This window comes from Macaca mulatta, chromosome 6 (assembly GCF_049350105.2).
Source record: "Macaca mulatta isolate MMU2019108-1 chromosome 6, T2T-MMU8v2.0, whole genome shotgun sequence".
Lineage (NCBI taxonomy): Eukaryota > Metazoa > Chordata > Mammalia > Primates > Cercopithecidae > Macaca > Macaca mulatta.
In genome coordinates, this window is record NC_133411.1 from 112258509 (window position 1) to 112278761 (window position 20253).

A 20253-nucleotide genomic window follows, 5' to 3' on the forward strand; every position below is an offset into this window, starting at 1 on the left:
TGATTCTGGTTCTTGATTGGATCTAGTTTGCTACAATTCTTTTCCCTCCCTTTAATTTTACTTATAGTACTAATCGCAACTGCGTATTTTGTGAATCTGTTCCTTAATATCAGTCTCTTCCATGGAATTATAAGCGCAAACAGGGCAGGCACTGTGTCTGTTTTGTTGCCTTCCCAGCGCTTAACATAATGCCTGGCTTTTTAAAAGTACTCAATAAATATTTGTTGCATGACTGAATACTGTATGGTTGAGCTCATTTTCTGCTCATTTATTCTGTTATCTTCTTCTTATGCCCCATTAACTACTCTCAGTCATTGCTATCTATTCTGATGATCAGACATTATATATTCTGAAACCTGTAGCCCCACAGGGTGTCTGATTTTGGCTCTTTATAAACAAAATAAAGCTGTATTTTTATATTCTCCCATCTCCACATTAAAACCTCTTGTGTTTCTGAGTCCTAACGGGGACTTTAAATAAAAATAAAGGGCCAGGCATGGTGGCTCACACCTGTAATCCCAACACTTTGGGATGCTGAGGTGGATGGATCACCTAAGGTCAGGAGTTCGAGACCAGCCTGACCAATATGGTGAAACCCTGTCTCTATTAAAAGTACAAAAACTAGCTGGGCGTGGTAGCATGCGTCTGTAGTCCTAGCTACTCAGGAGACTGAGAGGGTAGAATTGCTTGAACCCAGGATGTGGAGGTTGCATTGAGCTGAGATTGTGCCACTGTACTCCAGTCTGGGTGACAGAGAAAGACTGTCTCAAAAAAATAAAATAAAATAGAAATCACCACCACCACCACCACCACAACAAACCTATTGTGGCAATGATGGTCTTAACTGCAGTTACTCAGAATAGTTTTTTTCTTAGCTATGTTCAAATCATAAGATCTACATCTCTTTTCCAAAAAAAGACTAGCAGCTAAAAACTATACATTTTAACTCCAACTACTAATACCACTACAGTTCTAATTTTTCACATAAATTCCACCCCGGGATTCATCCACTCAAATCCCTACAGGGCCTGGTGGGTAATTTAAATGACTGGGCTCAGTGTAAGGAAATGAGGAGTAGTAGGGATTATGGCAAATTGGAGAGCACATGCTTCACCTGAGTGCATTTAATTAAAAAATGTATAAAAATACTGTGCTAGCCAAACATAACATCTGCAGACAGCACCCATTTTGTGACCGCCACCTGGCAAATGCAGACCTAAATCACTGTTCCAGGAACCCTTCTGAGTTTCAAGAACCAGGAATCTTACAACATGGGGTGCTTGACATAAAGTTGCCATATATATATGTGTGTATATATGGCATATATATGTATATATATGTGTGTGTGTATATATATATGTATATCAGATATCTCTCTCTCTCAAAGGGTTTTTTTTTTTTTTGAGACAGTCTCACTCTGTTGCCCAGGCTAGAGTGCAGTGGCGTGATCTTGGCCAACTGCAACCTCCACCTCCCTGGTTCAACCAATTCTTGTGCCTCAGCCTCCCAAGTACCTGGAATTACAGGTATGTGCCACTGTACTTGGCTAATCTTTGTAATTTTAGTACAGAAGGGGCTTCACCTTGTTGGCCAGGCTGGTCTCAAACTCCTGACCTCAAGTGATCCACCTGCCTCAGCCTCCCACAGTGCTGGCATTACAGATGTAAGCCACCAAGCCCTGGCCAGCATCTACTATTATCACCATTTCACAAGAGGAAACACAAATTATCACCACAAGTTAGGAAGGACGTAATCTCAGAATAAAGAAAAACCCACTCCAAGAAGAACTATTGGCAAGATTACGTTAGTTATTTTTAGTTTTATCTTTTGACTATAAATGGGAATAAACTTGGTTATGGTACTCACCCAAGTTACAGATACGAATTACTTTGAAAGCTTGAAAAAGAGTCTATAATTTCCAGGACCCCACTCTTGGAGATTCAGCAAGTAAGGGAGAAGCAAACAGCTTGCATGTGTACTTTGGAAAACTCCTCAGGAGGCTTCTGAAAGCCTACCCAGGTGGAAAACTTCTGGTCTGTTCACTTTAATACTCCGAACACGGAGATCAAGGACAGACCATCCTTTCTCATCCTGATTAGAGAGAATCCTATTCTCCTACACTGGAGGGAGACAAAGTTTTCCAGAGTAGCTGGAGAACACTTCATGGTCTATGTCACAAGTAATCCATAATCTAGAAGTAGAAAGTTTTCACAATAATTCAATATGCAAAATTATTCCTCATTTTAAAGAAGTATCAATTACTTTATTGATGTATTCCTTCCTTTGTGCCAGAAAGGAATTAAGGTTATTTATATACGTGTGTGTGTGTGTGTGTGTGTGTGTATTTATATATCTATATCTTTATTATATCTGCAGCTTAAAATTAAGAAACTAGGGCAATGCAAAATAAAGGCAAAAATAAAAATAAAATTGTATCATGAATGAGGTAAACAATAAAAACTCCTGCTATGAACACTCATTAGAGGTGGTTCACAAATGTGACCCAGAGTTGTTAGATGAGAGAGGAGGAGGTCCTAGAGGAGGGAGTCTACTCAGCTCCCATCAACTGTTGCTAGGGAATTTTTCAAGAGAAGTTAGAAACTGAGATTTCTATGTGAAAGCTCTGTTTTATATAATGTTTGCATCTAATTAATCCTAGCACTTTGGTAGGCCAAGGCGGGCAGATCACCTGAGGTCAGGAGTTCAAGACCAGCCTGGTCAACATGGTGAAACCCTATCTCTACTAAAAATACAAAAATTAGCTGGGTGTGGTGGCAGGCGCCTGTAATCACAGCTACTTGGGAGGCTGAGGCAGGAGAATTGCTTGAAACTGGGAGGCGGAGGTTGCAGTGAGCCAATATCGTGCTATTGCACTCCAGCCTGGGCAACAGAGCAAAACTCCGTCTCAAATAAATAAATACATACATAAATACATAAATAAGACACTGTATTGCATAGAGCTGAGAAAACAGTTGTGCTGACAAGATGTAGCTTGGAGTTTGATAGTTTGAACTGCACATTAGAATCACTTGAAGTACTTTTTCCAAATACTCAGGCCTCAGCCCCACCCTAGACTTGCTAAATTAGAAATATCTGGGAGGAGAACTGAGTCCGCATATCTTGATAAAGTTCTCTAGGAGATTCCAACCTTTACCTATAATTAGAAATCACTGCTTTAATGAAATCTGGGAAATGAGAAAGAATATTTCAGGCCGCTTCTCTGGTACTCTGCTTCAGAAGCTGTAATGACATCCAAGCCCTGTCACTTGGACAGCAGTGCCCAGGCACTGATTGTGCCCTGCTTTGATTTCTCTAGGGTACTAGATATGCAGTTCAGTTCTTAGCTTTGATAAGGAAGTTTTCACAGAGGGTCTGAAAGTAAGAATAAACAAGATAGAAACTTATGTGCCAGCCTTGATTTATGCAGCAGCAGAGAAAATAGATTACAATTCTCTGAGCTTCTAAAGAAGAAAAAGTTCCTGAGAAGTCACAGGAGAGAACACTGCTTTCAGAATCCTAGAATATGGTACCTTACAAGACAATACTTTGGTCATGGAATGGTCTCTGTGACCAGTACTTTCTGAGATTTCTTGTTCCTACTCTGTCAGCCCTCAGCCCTCCCCTCAGTTTACCTTTTTATGTTTGTAATAGTAGAGGCATCCATCATACTTCAGCATAGACCACCTCTTTCTCCAACCCTTCACGATCCCAGAGTGAGTCCTCTTACATAGGTAGCCGCAGCAGGTGGGCCAAGGGGTACTGGGGCAGTGGCTGATATCAGATCCTACCACCAGGGCCAAGATGTCTGTACCTAGAGGCATGCATTTGGAATAGTTCAGTGGCTGAAAATCTTAGAATCAACTGGAAAGACTTACTATTTAGTAAGAATGGATGAGAAAAAAGTTGTGATTTTTTTCTAAGTGGAGTGAAATAGAATCCTACAGTTGGAATGAACCAAAGAGTTCCTCGGTAATTAAAACACTGATGTTTGAGGAAAATGAAAACTAGAGAGGTAAAGTGACCTCACTGAGGACCCATAGCCCATACGGTAATGAATGAAATGTGGGACCCAGGTTCCCTGACTTCTAGTGCAGACCTCTTTCTATTCAACCACCCAGCCATATTTGTTCTGGTCATGAGCTCCTCAAGTCTGTTCATTTTCACTGTTTATAATAATCAAGCTAAATCTTTAAATAGACTTTGATTTACTTCCTAAGGAGGAGGATGAGTGATGCTTAGCTACCTTTCTACCTTACTTTTGACTCAGGTTAGCCAAAGGCAGGATCTAAGTCACTGCTTATAACTATTGCCAATAATGTCCCTGATAAAAATCAATGACAAACCTTTGAACTTGCAAATAGAAGTTCTAGGCAGGGCGAGCTAAAAATGTTTCTTTTTCCTTTTCTCCCCCTTTATCTTGCCTATTCAACATAGTGCCGAGGGTTAAACCCTGAGCTTCCGGATTCCTGTCTTTTGTTTTATAGAATGCCTTATTTGGTGCCTGGACACTAGTAGCACCCCTTTCCCAAAGGATTGGCATGGTATAGCCTGGGGGAAAATTGTCCCTATCTCTGTTAATATGAGGTCACTGTTTACCCACTATACGTTGATGCCGCAGCGTGGACACAGGCTTTTATTGTACACCTACTTCTTGATGCTTCTAGAAAATTCTCTGAATGTCACTCAGACAGACAGCAACCCTGACATGCTTTGAGGACTGCAAATGGGATATGACTTCATTTACAATTCCTCTGAGAGGAAGGCCACATCCCTGAAGAAGGACAGTTGGCCTTGGCAGCACTGACTTCATCACGATGTCTGACATTGAGATTACCGATCTGTTTAGAGCTGTCTATGGAAATGGGGGTCAGCAAGGAGACTCCTCTTCCATAAATGACAAGCTCCAACCCAGGGGATCATTCCTGGCTGAGCCACATGGCCCTGAAAATAAAGATTTGTCCCAGAAAGGCTGACATAGTCTTAACTTTAGCAGCACACAAAGCACCTTCGTAATTAAATAACTCTCTGTGTGTCAAGATAATTCTTCATTGCCATGTAAATACATTTTAATTTATTGAACTGCCCTTAAGCTCCTGTCAAAAACATATGCAGAAAAATGAGAAGAAATGCTCCAGATTGACCGGCAACCCACAAATGTCTTTGTCTTTGGACTTGGGACCCCAAAGAACTGCACTCCTGGACTGATATGCATAGTTGACACATCTGCCAATTTATTTATGTACTGCTGCAGTGGGCTGCCCCTTGAGGTCATTTTCCTTTTGCTTACAAAGACTGCCTATGGGTTTCTCTAATACTGATCAGGCTAAGCTTGTGTTTCAGCCCAGCCATAAACATAACTTGGTGCACCACAAAAAATTCTCTCTGGGGCAGGGATACAGATGGCCCTGCTGAAGCATGGTGTCATCATATTAGAGGAAAGTTTTTCACATTCAGAGTTAGGACATGATCCTGATGCATGGGGACTTGCTGGCTTCTAAACAGCTGTTGGGAATAGTGGTTTTATACTCATAACCAGGTCCTTTCGGGGGCCCAGGGCACTTGGGCCTGACATTCACAGAGAAGTTTGATTTGAGACTTTAGGCTTCTGATAATTGTCTTCAAATTAGGTTATTTGTACAGTCATTGTAATTTCTGTGTGTTAACCAAACTGTCAAGTACAAACGTTTAAAACCTCCTGGTTTTGTTACTATTTATTAACTTACTGGGACCCTAAAATGTGGAAGTGCCTTAGTTTACTATTTCTCAAACTAAGTGTAGATGCCAGTTAGCTGATGGGTCTGTTGAACTGCATAACTGCATATCCTCATTCTGTAGGCCTGGCATGAGGCCTGAGAGTCTGTGTTGTAACGAGTTCTCAGGTGATGTCAGACCACAGTTTCAGTCCCAAGTCCCTAGGCATCCTTGTTTCTGAGAGCCTCTGCTCATTAGCACAGTCTTTGCACCAACCGTATTTCTTCTTTGCCTTAACTGTGATTTAGTTTCCCATCTGCTTTCATTTTCAGTTGCAGTATTTTTCAGCAACAGAATTATTAGGTTTCCCCAACCCCTACTTTTTTCTCTAAGTACCTCCCTACTTTGGAGAAAGGAAACACATAACCATTGCCTTTCTCTTCTGGACATCCCCAAAATCTTGCTTGCTTTTTGGGGGGAGCGTGGGAGGTTGTGGGTAGGTAAATGTCTACAGCCTGAGGTGAAAGAGTCAAGAGAACTATTAGTTTCATGAGATGAAAGAGTTTGAAAACCCACATTTTTAGAGAATCCAGTTATTTAGTGATGGCGTCCTTAAAAAATAAAAGCTATGCAGCAAACTTCTTCCCTAGCACTTTGGTCTAGAGTTTTGAAAGCAAACAATTGTGGGTGAGATTATTTACAGCTACAGGAAAGAGAAAAATTATTTCTTTTTCTAATTCACACTTTCTCATTGGATCACAGTCTTCTTATTATGTCACCAATCTTAAACTCTGTCACAGTTGTACCTCTGCTGTCAGGCAAACTCCACCACCCTCGTAGGTGCAGGTGAGAAATGTGCAAGACGTGTACTTTCCCGAGGGCTTGCACTGTGCTCAGTAGCTGAGGACCTGCACTCCTGGGGTGCTTCTGTATTTGCTTTTAGTAAAGCCTGCACTTAGTGAAACAAGGAAGCCCTATGGAAGCAAAGAACTTCCAGGTTGATTAAATCTCACTCTTTACCATTACTCTCTTATTGGTGATTAAATCTTCCATTTGATTCTGAAAATAACCAGTCCTTATAAAAGCCAAAACGTGGATCATTTGAGGTCAGGTGTTCAAGACCAGCCTGGCCAACATGGTGAAAACCCGTCACTACTAAAAATACAAAAATTTAGCTGGGTGCAGTGGTGGGCACCTGTAATCCCACCTACTTGGGAGGCTGAGGCAGGAGAATCACTTGAACCTGGGAGGCGGAGGCTGCAGTGAGCCAAGATCACACCACTGCACTTCAGCCTGGGCAACAAAGCGAAACTCTATCTCAGGAAAAAAAAAAAAAGCCAAAACCAGAAAGTAAAAGAGATCTAATTAAAATAAAAATTCACATGGAGAATGTGTCATTCACAATGTGACACCAAGTGCTTTTTAAAGTCTCCAGTTTAGCTTTTCCCATCTGCAAAATAAAGGTAATTTGTACGGGTATGTGTGACTAGTATTTTTGAATAGTATTTTTAATTATAAAATTAGACTTTAACATATATAGTAAATCCCCTTTTTAATGTGAGGCTAGGGAGATAAGATAACACTTGCCTCAGAGGCTAACAAAACAGATTTCTAATCTTAAGTCTGTAACCTTTTGGCCATGCCTCTAAGATGTGGAGCTGTGCACTGATGCTGGGTTGGGTGTGAAAGAATCGCCAGGGAGAGTTGATTAAAATTACAAATGTGCAGTCACCACCAGGAATTCTGCGTTTAAAAGAGTTTCCAGGCGAGTCTGACATACAGCTGGATTTAGGATTCAATGTCCTGGGAAAAGTGATTTACTGTTCATAAATCTAAATTAGTAAAGTAGCCACCAGTAGTGGGATAGGATTTTACCAAAGTTTTAAATATATGGGAATGAGTCTGTACAAAAATACATCGTGGTCAAAAAGATATCAGTTAGACTTTCAGGACGTTTATGCAAACAGAAATGAGAGGCAGTTGTCAATCTTTAGATTTCTTTCTTTTTTTTTTTTTTTTTTTTTTTTTTTTTTTTTTTTTTTGAGACGGAGTCTCGCTCTGTCGCCCAGGCTGGAGTGCAGTGGCGCTATCTCGGCTCACTGCAAGCTCCGCCTCCCGGGTTTACGACATTCTCCTGCCTCATCCTCCCGAGTAGCTGGGACTACAGGCGCCCGCCACCTCGCCCGGCTAATTTTTTTTTTTTTTTTGTATTTTTAGTAGAGACGGGGTTTCATTGTGTTAGCCAGGATGGTCTCGATCTCCTGACCTCGTGATCCGCCCGTCTCGGCCTCCCAAAGTGCTGGGATTACAGGCTTGAGCCACCGCGCCCGGCCAATCTTTAGATTTCTAAATGAGCTCTTAATAAATACTTCATAAATATGTATTCCAAGACCTCCATATGACACATGAATTTAACAAAAGATTCTATTCATTGTGTCTTGATTATTGCTTTCTTCAGACAAGCTGATAGCTTTCCTTCCCAAAGAGAACCCTCAAAAGTTTGTTTCAAATTCTGTATATTCTAGAAAATACCCTGACCATTTATAGAATTGTTAACAAAATTAAATATGTAAAGAAAGGACTACATAAAATTTTAATTATTCCTATTATTTCTTCCTTTTCTTTTCCTCCTTAGTTTCATAGTCACGTATATTCTTCTCAGAGGCCCAGTGCTTCTCAGTAATCCTGCGATATTTTTCCTTTTTTCCACCATTACTGCCTATAAATGTTAGAAGATGGAGAAAGCTAAAATCATGTAGGATGAGTCACCATTCCTGGAGGCATTCATTTGTTGCTTTGGACTCAGATGCAGATCGTTGAGTGAATCGTAACACTGGGGGCTTGGCACAGGATAGTCTTTAGAGTACAATTCTCCCTTTTTGCTTTGTTTTACTTTATTTTCTCCTCACATGTTTTTTCTCCCATACTAGGCACTCACAAAATGTATTTGATGTAGGAATGTGGCACACTATTTTGCGTATCTTTTACTTTTATGTGCATGGTATCATGCTAAGACTGACCTCCCCCCTTCCTTCCCTCCCACCCTCTTTCCCTCCCTTCCTCTTTCCCTCCCTCCCTTCCTCCCGCCTTCCTTCCTTCCCTCCCTCCTTCCTTCCTTCCCTCCCTTCCTCTCTCCCTCCTTCCCTCCCTGCTTCCTTTCCTTCCTCCCTCCTTCCTTCCCTCCCTCCTTCCCTCCCTCCCTCCTTCCTCCCCTCCCTCCTTCCTTCCCTCCTTCCTTCCCTCCTTCCTTCCCTCCCTCCTTCCTTGCCTCCCTCCCTCCTTCCTTGCCTCCCTCCCTCCTTCCTTGCCTCCCTCCTTCCCTCCCTCCTTCCCTCCCTCCCTCCTTCCCTCCCTCCCTCCCTCCCTCCTTCCTTCCTTCTCTCCCTCCTTCTTTTTCTCCTTCCTTCTCTCCTTCCTTCCTTCCCTCCCTCCTTCCCTCCCTCTCTCCTTCCTTCCCTCCTTCCCTCCCTCCTTCCCTCCTTCCCTCCCTCCTTCCCTCCCTCTCTCCTTCCTTCCCTCCCTCCTTCCTTCTCTCCTTCCTTCCTTCTCTCCTTCCTTCCTTCTCTCCTTCCTTCCTTCCCTCCCTCCTTCCCTCCCTCCCTCCTTCCCTCCCTCCCTCCTTCCCTCCCTCCCTCCTTCCCTTCCTCCCTCCTTCCTTCCCTCCCTCCTTCCTTCTCTCCTTCTTTCCCTCCCTCCTTCCTTCCTTCCCTCCCTCCTTCTTTCCCTTCCTCTCTCCTTCCTTCCCTTACTCCCTCCTTCCTTCCCTCCCTCCCTCCTTCCTTCCCTCCTTCCTTCCCTCCCTCCTTCCCTCCCTCCTTCTCTCCCTCCCTCCCTCCTTCTCTCCCTCCCTCCTTCCCTCCCTCCCTCCTTTCCTCCCTCGCTTCCTCCCTTCCTCCCTCCCTTCCTCCCTCCCTTCCTTTCCTCCCTCCTTCCCTCCCTCCTTCCTTCCCTCCCTCCCTCCTTCTAACTTAAAGATATTTTAAGTATGAATTCTCTTTAACTACTATTCAGTTGTATTCTATAAATTTAACCTGTATTGTTTTCATTGTTACCCTGTTTTAAATGGTATAATACTCAGAAGCATTAACAAAAATTTAAGCCATGTAACTTTAAAGAAAGGTATTCTTTTATTATTTAATTTTAATTTAATTGCATTATGGATAAAGAATATAATCTGTACAATGTTGAGTCTTTGGAATTTATTGAGGTTTTATTCATGGCCTGATATTTTGTCCTCTTTTATGAATATTCCATTTTACTCAGAAAAAAAATATGCTTTGTGGGATGTGGAATCTAGTTATTCTCTCCAAGTTCAAACTTATTAATGCTTTTTTCAAGTTTTATATACTGATACTTTTTAAAAAGTTTTATTTTATTGTAATAGGAACATTTAACATATCGACCCTGTTAATAAATGTCTAACTGTACAATACACTATTGTTGACTACAGGTACAGTGTTGTAGAATGGATCTCTACAACATATTCATTTACATAACTAAAATTTCTTACTGGTTAATTAGCAAATCCTCTATCCCACGTTCCCCCTGTACCTGGCAAGCACCTTCCTATGTTTTGCCTCTATGATTTTGACTGTTTGAAATACCATACATAAGTGGCATTATGCAGTATTTGTTCTTTTGCGATTGACTAATTTCACTTAACATGATGTCCTCAAGTTTCATCCATACTGTCACATACTGCAGAATTTACTTCTTTTTAGGGCTATATGGTATTTGTTTATATGTATGCATACTTTTTTAATCTATGTTGATGGACACTGTGGTTTCCACATCTTGGCTATTATAAATAGTACCACAGTGAACATGGGAATGCAGATATCTCTTTGAGATAGTGATTTTATTTCCTTTGCATAAATACCTAGAAGTGAGATTCCTGCATCATATGGTAGTTCTCTTTTTAAATTTTTGAGGACCTTTTATGCTATTTTCCACAGTGACTACAACATTTTGCATTCCCACCATCTGTGTGCAAATGTTCCAATTTCCCCACATCCTCACCAATATTTGTTGGCTTTTTTTTTTATAGTAGCCATTCTGATAGGTGTGTGGTGATATCTCATTCAGATTTTGATTTGCATTTCCATGATAACTAGTAACATTTAGTATTTTTCATATACGTTTTGGCCATGTATATGTCTTCTTGGGAGAAATTCCCTAGCCTATTTTTGAATCAGGTTGTTAGTGTGTTTTTGCTCTTAATTTGTATGTGTTTCTTCTATATTTTGGAGATTAACCCCCTCATCAGAAGCTTTCTCAGTTTGATGTAGTCCAACTTCTTTATTTTTGATTTTGTTGCCTATGCTTTTGGTGTCATATCCAAAACATCATTGCCAAGACCAATATCAAGAAACATTTCTCCTATGCTTTCTTCTAGGAATTGTAAGGTTTCAGATCTTACATTTAAGTTCTTAATCCATTTTGAGTTGATTTTTGTGTAGAATGTAAGGTAAGGATCCAGTTTCCTTATTTTGCATGTGAATATCCAGTTTTCTCAGCACCATCTGTTGAAGAGACTATCTTCTCCCCATTGCATATTCTTGGCACCCTTGTCAAGATCAGTTGGCCATATATGCATAGATTTATTTCTGGGCTGTCTATTCTGTTCCATTGATCTGTCTCTCTTTATGCCAGTACCATACTGCTTTGACTACTATAGTTTTGTAATATATTTTGAGATTGGAAAATGTGATGCCTCTATCTTTGCTGTTCTTTCTCAAGTTTGACTTGGCTATTTGTGGCTTTCTGTGATTCCATGTAAATTAAAAAATTTTTTTTATTTCTTTGTAAAATCCTATTGAGGTTTTGATAGGGATGACATTGAATCCATAGGTTGCTTTGGGTAGTATGAATATTTAAATAGTATGATGTTTTCCAATCTATAAACACAGGATATCTTTCAATTATTCATGTCTTAATTTCTTTCATCACTGTTTTCTAGTTTTTAATATACAAATCTCTCACTTCTTAGTTAGGTTTATGCCTAAGTATTTTAATTTTTTGGTTACTATGGTAAAGGGGATTGTTTTCCTAATTTCCTTTTCAACTAGTTTGCTGTTAGTGTATAGAAACACAATTGAATTTTGTTTGTTGATTTCCTATCCTGCAATTATACTGAATTCAATTATTAGTTCTAACAGTTTGTTTTTGGCATCTTTAGGGTTTTCTATTTATAAGACTGTGTTGTCTGCAAACAGGGCTAATTTAACTTCTTTCTTTCTGATATGAATTTGTGGAACTTGCCAGAGCTCCAACATTACCAAGACACTTTTTTGGACATCCCTGGAGAAGGCAGTGAAATGGATACACAGATAAACCTTCTCCCTCCCTAAGGGTAGCAGAGTGCTGGGAATTTTTTGTCCTTGCTCTACGCTGAGCAATAGGAAGAATCTATGGTACTTAACAGCCCAAGCTTCAGTCTCTGTTCTCTATCAGAGCTCCATGACCAGCAAAACAGAAGCTACTCCCTGCTGAGGTCCCTTGGAAAAGTTGGGGTGCTGGGTGTACACACTACACTCTCTCCCTGCTCTTAGAAAAGGTTGTAGCTTAGGGGTTCCCTTCTTGATTGTACAGTGCTGTGCTCGGTGTAAGGATTCTGTCAAGAGTGTGTCCCAAATCTCCCTACTGACTTTGGTGAATCTAGTTTAGTGTTTGCCTGGGATGTGGAGCCTTTCAGTAAGTTTCTGGATTTCTTACAAAGAGAATTTGTCTATGAATTGTTGATAAATTCATATGTTTGTAAGGGGGAAAAGGGTCTTCCTACTCTGGGATCTTGCTGATATTATTTCCTACTGATGCTTAATTTTTTTTGGTTATTTTACCACTTTATGAGATTGGTAAGTTCTGAGTTAGATACAATTGTTTGTACTGGAGAAGAGGGGTTCATATAGACCATAGGAAACTTTACTAAGTTATTTCATCACCTTTATTTCCCATGATTACTATAAAATCATTTTGGATTTGTATTTCTTTTTGCTACAGTGTTTCATTTAAGAGTATTTCAGACATTCTTTTATAAAGCTAAATGCTCACATGTGTCTTTACCGTACACTTACATTTAAGTAATAGTTTAGCTGGATATTACATCTGAGTTATTATGCTAATTTTCTTTAACATTTTGAAAATATTATTTCATTGCATACCAGTATTCAATGCTGTTAAAAAGTCTGATATCAATCAGATTTCAGTGGTTTTCTGTCTTGAAACTTTAAAAAAATGTCCTTATCTTTGATGATGTTCTTAAATTTCACTACAATATGCCAACATGAGGGTTTTATTCCTGTGTGGTGATCTATAAGTGTTTCCTGAGTTCTCTCTTCTTTAATTCTAGAAAAGTCTATTTTTTTTCTTCAAAAATATTTCTCCTTCCATGCACTTATTTACTTTTTTCCTTTAAGAACTCTTGATGGAAATATTATCATACTGGCTTCTCTAATTGTATCCTATGTATTTCCTAACTCTTCCTATGTATTTTCTTTTTAAAAAACTCACCTGATGCTTTCTATGAAAGCTCTTACATTAAATATTTTGTATCTTTAAAATTTTTCCACTGTATTTTTTTCTGTTATTCAGCTCACCTACTGCATTTTTTATTTCAACAATTGTCTTCTTTATACCTGGTGCTGAACATTGGTTTTCTCTTATGTCTGCTTTTTCTGCTTTATATTCAATATCCTACAAATGCCTTTTTCACCACTTTTATATTTATTGATCTTACTTTAAATGCTTGTTCTCTCAGGTCTATTAATTTATTTTGGTTTGGTTGTTGTAGATTGTACCATATATTATATTTCTCTTATTGCAGTTATGTTTCTCAGATGTCTTGTTATTTTTACTAGATAACTCTTACTGCTCTGGGATTATTAAGTACTTTGGCTGAAAGTATGTACTGGGAGAAAGTTTAAAGTCCAGAACATAGCTGACATCCCTCCTGGTGAGTGTGGTGGTGGAGACAGGGTACTCCTCAGGGCGGTAAGCCTCTTGGGTTACTATCTTGGCTCAATTACTCTGTTTGCCTCATTTGCTTCCTTACAAGATGATCCTGAATCTCAGGCACTCTCCCTTTGCCTTTGCCATAAGCTCTACTCTTCCTCAACAAAAAGCTGTGCTATAATTACTTAGTCCTAGGATGTACAGGAGATTATATCTGGGTAAGGAATGATGGGCCACCCTGATCCTATCCTATTGACTCCATTATAGGTGCTGCTGTTTCTCTGGCTTTCAGGTGATGTGGTGGAGAACTGGTCACCCAGGTCCATATGGAATAGAAAAAACATTAAGAAGCAGTTCCTCAGCCGGTTCCTTACATGAAGTGTTCAGCTCTCATCTGCTACTGGCTGTAATTCTCACTTTTTCTAATATGCACCTGTACCAAATCATCTTGTCTTTACTTTTAGCATCTCAGATCTATAATTCACTTTTATGTTTTTGATGTATCTCTGATGTTGAGTTTGAGAAGAATTGGAACAGACACAGAATTGAGGTTTCCTTTGGGGAGAAAAGGGAAGGCCGCAACCAAGGAGTGGTTGAGCCCAGATTATATCAGCAGAAAAGTCCATCCACCCAGGTAACTTCCAGGAATGGCTAGGATGTTGAATATAGCTTTTCTCCCAGTATCAGTGTTAGTTCCTTATCTTGTCAGAAATCAGAAACCTCTCCATTCAAGTTTTATAGATGATTTCTATTTGTTTCCATTAACTACTGTAGTGAGGCTGAATGGTTTAGTGCTGTGAAGAACATTAGGCCTCTTGGGGGAAAATAAAAGAAGTACTAAAAGTAGCAAAATTTCTAAAAGTTGGTTTTATTTAACTCAGAAAATTGGAAATGTAATTATCTGTGAAGAAGAACCTAGGAACAGCTAAATCCAGATGGGTAAGATTTCCTTATTGTATGGAGTACTATCAGTTCGTTAGTATAATCATTATATTATCTCCATTTCTCGTCTGTACTCCACACAGGATAAATATTTGTGCAAGACATATAAAGAGCTGTTGCACATGCTAACTGACAATGACCTTGGATTCCCGGTGCAGCTATTCCAAGTCCCACAGAGCTGCAAAACACCAAGCCAAATCCCATAACAAGTTTCAGAATCACTTATGAAGACACAGCATTTGTTAGTGATTTTTTTTGTTTTGTTTTGTTTTGTTTTGTTTTTTTGCTGCTCGTCTACACTAGAGAAGTCTCGATGTTGCTAATCATCAAGCATGATTTCATCATGAGAAAAGGGCAAATGATACTTGCTGCTCAGCCAGTTACACTTACTAATTGGCACATGTGAACTATCCCAAATGCACACATTTTTAATATCTCATTGCCTTCTAAATAACCTTCAGAGGCACTGAAGTACTCATGCAACCTTCAGGAAGCCCGGAACAGGAAACCACACCAAATAACTCCATGAGGGAACACAGCATTTACCAGCTGGATATTTTTAGGTCTGCAGGGAGATAGGGTTTGTAACACCATGCCAAAAAAGTAAGTCGTTTTGCAGAGAGGAAGATGGTGTTACCTTTCCACAAAGTGAAATGTGAGAGGATGCAAGGGTATGGGGCATGTATCCTCACTGTTCTTGTGGTGATTACATCTGCAACACAATTGCTTTAAGGGCCTGGGAAAATCTATAGAAGCTTTAGATCTGTGATTTCTTCATTTCTTTCTCTCTTCTCTTTCTCTTTTTTTTTTTTTTACATTAAAGTCCTGAGGCTGTTAACTCTAAACACCGGTGGAAAGAGAGGAAAGGGAAAAGGAAGGGAGGGAGGAAGGAAGGAAAGTGGGACAAAGGATGGTAATAGTAAATGAATTCTTGTATGAGAATTTTTCTGTGCATGTGCAAGGAGTTTAAGTAAGTATTTGATAATAATAGGGTATGTTTTACTTACTGCCATTTTCTGGCTTCAGTTTAGTGGCTAGCCGTCAATACAGAAGGAAAATGGGAGGGAAATGTGATTTAATTCCTATGAAAACTCATGTTGATGACAAGGCATTAAAGGGCGCTTTGGGAGAGAAGTGCACTTACACCTGTAGGTGTCCCCTCCCACATTGGAACTCTGTATGACAGCTTTCTGCTCCTTCAGGTTAACTCTGGATTCTGTAACTGGCCCACCTACCTTTCATTGCAAGGTTCACAGCTTCTGCAAGCTCGACACTGGTGACCTCAGTGCCACTGACAGCCAGTACCACATCTCCAATCTGGAGCCCAGCTTCCTTGGCGGCACTGTCTGTGAGTAGACAGACAACAACAGTCTCATTGAGGGAGGGTCCCAAATGGAGTACCCTGCTATTTGTCTTCTTTTTAAAAGGCTCTTTCTCTGAGGGGCCTTTCTTTCCAACTTTAGACAATTGCCGATGTCATTAATAAGGAGGAAAATGCTCTCCTTGCAGCCTCCCTTTCATTTCCAGGACGCGGTTTCCTCACACATTCAGCCAGGCTGCTGCGTGGCCTCTTTGCAATATAATAGCAAAGCTGCTCAGAAACTCAATCTATTCATCCAGCAGAAGGTTGAACTGCTAGTTCTCATTCCCTCATTGCTGCTAGGTTTCTTTGTAACCCTGAGAAAATCATTTAACCTCAATATCTCCATCTATAAAAAGCGGGGTGGGGGCAGAGCTTCTCTGCAGGATTGTTGAGAGAACAAGTAATTGAAATACTTATGAAGTTGTGGCAAAAACAGATCCTGGAGTAGTGAGGGGAAAAAAGAAATCAAGAGCTGCTTTTACTTTCATTGTATAGGCTCCTTTCTGAGCCATCTCAGAAAGGAAACCAAAAATAGCCTAAGCCTAAGGACTTAGGCTTTGGAAGATGGGAGGGACCTTTCCAGAGGTTATTTATTTTATCCCATAGTTTTCTAGCACCTGCACTTACTGCAAAATACCTAATATTCTTTAGGGCTAAAAAAGGATATAATAAGCCATTTCAAGGTTAACTCATTTTTAATAAGGTCTGCCATATCTTTAACCAAAATTCTTCCTGCTGCAGTGTAAATCTATTTTTATGTTTTGCTTTAGTTTAAACCCATTTCCTCTTTCTTAGGACTCAGTCCTGGGTATATATGTACTATTCATGGACTTGAAGAATACTATGCAGTAATATCAGGTTTTTAGTATTTAGAATGTCATAAGCCTTATTAAAGAATTTTATTTTCAAAGTATGATTTAACAGATGATGACTTAGAATGTTTAGAGTAATGACTATAGTTGATCTAAATCTATCCATAGTAGGAGTCGTCTCTGCTTGGATAAGCAATGGCCCATCAATGTAGGAGGGTAGATAAAAAGTAATAAATATTATGAGTGACATTTTCATTCATAATATAATCCTCATAATGAATTAAAATCTCATGACATGGTTGATCATTTGAATATATTCCTCCATAGTGTTTTTTAGAGATGAGGTTTCACCATGTTACCCAGGCTGGTCTCAAATTCCTAGACTCAAGGGATCCTCCTGCCTTAATCCTAGCACTTCCGGAGGTCGAGACTGCCAGATCACTGGAGAGCCCAGGAGTTTGAGACCAGTGTGGGCAACATGGTGAAATCCAGTCTCTAAAAAAATATAAAAATTAACCCGGTATGGTGGCACATGTGCCTGTAGTCTTAGCTACTCGGGAGGCTGAGGTAGGAGGATCATGTTAGCCCAGAGTGGTTGAGGCTGCAGTGAGCCATGATTGTACCACTATACTCCAGCCTGGGCAATAGAAGTGAGACCTGATCTCAAAAAAAAAAAAAAAAAAAAAAAAATAGAAATAGATTCAAGATTCATAACCAAAGAGTCAAATGTGAAAAGAGAAATGCAGAGCACTGAAGAAAAACTCTTGAAGAATAATTACCTTTAGGGAGAGAGGGGAAAAGAGGAGACAAAAAGCAACACAAAGAAGGAGCAGACGGACCTTACAGAGCATAGACTCAAGAGTATAAAATCAACAGAAGGCACGAGAAGCATTTCAAGATATAGGGAATAGTCAACATTTCTATAGCAATGTCATAAAAGTAACCATAGCATAGCATTTTTAATACTAGTTCATTCAAGAAGTCAAGAAGAACGAGGACTGAGGAAAGGTGATTAAATCTGAGGTGGTAGAGTAAATGATAAAGAACTTCAAGAAGGATTATGGAAGCAGAAGGAAAATGTATGAGCCATTTGTGCTGATGAATATATATTAAATGATTGACTAGATTGCCTTTCTAGTAGATAAACTACTATAATTAAAGGTATGTATCTAATAACAAAGTGTCTCTCCTAAATGTGTTTTCAAACAACAGTCTTTTACTTAAGGAATCTATCAATATGAAAGTAATTTTTAAAAAAAAAAACTTTTATTGAGATATAATGCACATACCATATACTTCACCCCCTTAAAGTGTACAATTAAATAGTTTTTAGTATATTCAGGGAGTTGTGCACTCATCAACACTATCTATTTTAAAACAGTTTTTTGTCACTCTAGAAAGAAACTCCATAACCAATAGCAGTCACTCTCTAGTCCTCCTAACCCCTCAGCTTCAGACAACAACCAATCTGCTTTCTATCTCTATTGACTTGCCCATTGTGGACATTTCATATAAACTGAATCATATAATATGTGGTTTTTTGTGTCTGGCTCTATTCACTTAGCATAATGTTTTCAAGATTCAGCTATGTTATAACCTGCACTGTATTCCTTTTAATTGGTGAATATTCCATGTAAGGACACAGCACATTTTGTTCATTCATTCATCAATTGATGGGCGCTTGGGTTATTTACACTTTACATTTTTTAAAAATAAAGCTCCTATGGAAATGTAGGTACAAATGTTTCTGTGGACATATGTTTTCATTTGTCTTGAGTATATGCCTAGGAGTGGAATTGTTAGATTAAAAGGTAACTCTACGTGTAATTTCTTGAGAAACTGCCAAACTATTTTCCAAAGAGACTGCACAATTTTACATTCCCACTAGCACTGTATGAGTATTTTGGATTTCTGTACATTCTTTCCAATATTTGTTATTATCTGACTTTAAAAAAGTATGAAGTGGTCTAGTGTACAAAGTGGTATCTCATCATAGCTTTGGTTTGAATTTCCCTGATGACTACTGATGTTGAATGTTTTATCATGTGCTTATTGGCTATTTGTATATCTTTGGAGAAATGTCTATTCAAATCCTTTGCTCATTTTAAAATTTGTGTTATCTTTGTATTATTCAGCTATGACAGTAAAAATGATTCTTGTTTGTAGAGGACTTATTTCTAGAGTATAACCCTTTTGAATAGTTCATTTTATTGTTTTTATCTTTAATTATAAAGGGTGAAGACTATATTCCTGTATTTTGTAGTGTAACTTACAAATTTCCCCTTTATGTACTAATCATGGTGGGAGTTTGGGGCATTAGGTCTTCTTCAAAGAGGGAGATATTTTAAGGTGACCCTGTAATATACTATACACATATTTGCCCTATTTGATTCTGATCTGGCAGCAGATGGAAGTATTCAGCCAACATTGCACAGGAAGGAATAACATGAGGTGGTGGGAAAATGAGACTGTGATTTTCTAAATTTACATCTCCCTCCAATAGAATACCTTACTACACAGTTCTGTATTTATTATAAAGAGCTAAATGCTGAGTTACTTCATCCTTTTATGCATATTTACATATAACACAGAATCCAAAGACCTTATAATTTCAAAGGGGGCTTGTATTTTCATTTTAAAAATTGTATTATAACAGCAGCATTTTAAATTCTAGAGCTTTCAGAAAGATGGGTCTATCCATAATTTCCTCTATGGTTTGCTCTTCTCTAAATGTATAGTTTTCTTTTCAAGTTTACTTAGTATCAAAGTTGGAACATCTGTTTCTTTTGTTTATGCCAACAGATCTCAGAAGCATTTAGGCTTTCATAGAAAATCTTCATGCAAATGCCATCCGGGTGTGGGCAATTTGTTATGCAAGTTACTAGCAAGCTCGGTCTCTGTATACTTATGGATAATCATTTCCATCCCACCTACAGGTCTCCTTGCTTTATCTTTTTCTCTTCAGTGTGTAATTAAGCCTATCTAGTGCATCGAGAACAATGTTTTGTGGTGTGAATAAGATTCTCAGAAGTGCTGAAAATATGTGTAATTTTAAAGTCCCTCAACCCCTCATTTAGTAGATGTGACTAGACAATGGATTTCAGAGGGTGCTCTTCAGCACAGAGGAATACATTTTTTAAAAAGAGAAGTAGACTCAGCAGCCACATGAATCCCTGCCAGAGCAGAATTTTCTATGTTGAATAAAATCCTAGGTTAACTATGTATTGTACCATTTCTTCTATAGTAAAGTTGCCTCAGCTTTTCCTATTACAAAGCCTCAGGGCCTCCTAAATACGAAGTCATCTGCAATGCAAATATTTTTATTTGTTTCACATTGAATGTATGAGATACAGTTAACTATATCAGTTGAACAGCTGCAAAGGTATCAGCAATTAAATAAGTCATAACATTTTATTAAACTGCATTTATTTTATCTAGAAAGACAGGCACAAAAAGGTATGTCAAGATTTTGGATATTTTGAAAAAATCCAGTGA

At 39.0% G+C, this 20253-nt stretch overlaps 1 long non-coding RNA gene across 2 annotated transcripts in view; it reads left to right on the forward strand.

Annotated features, from left to right (window-relative positions):
* The window catches only part of LOC144341510 (uncharacterized), a 122559-nt gene that overhangs the window by 12881 nt on the left and 89425 nt on the right, over positions 1-20253 (forward strand). The gene's annotated exons all lie outside the window — the stretch shown is intronic.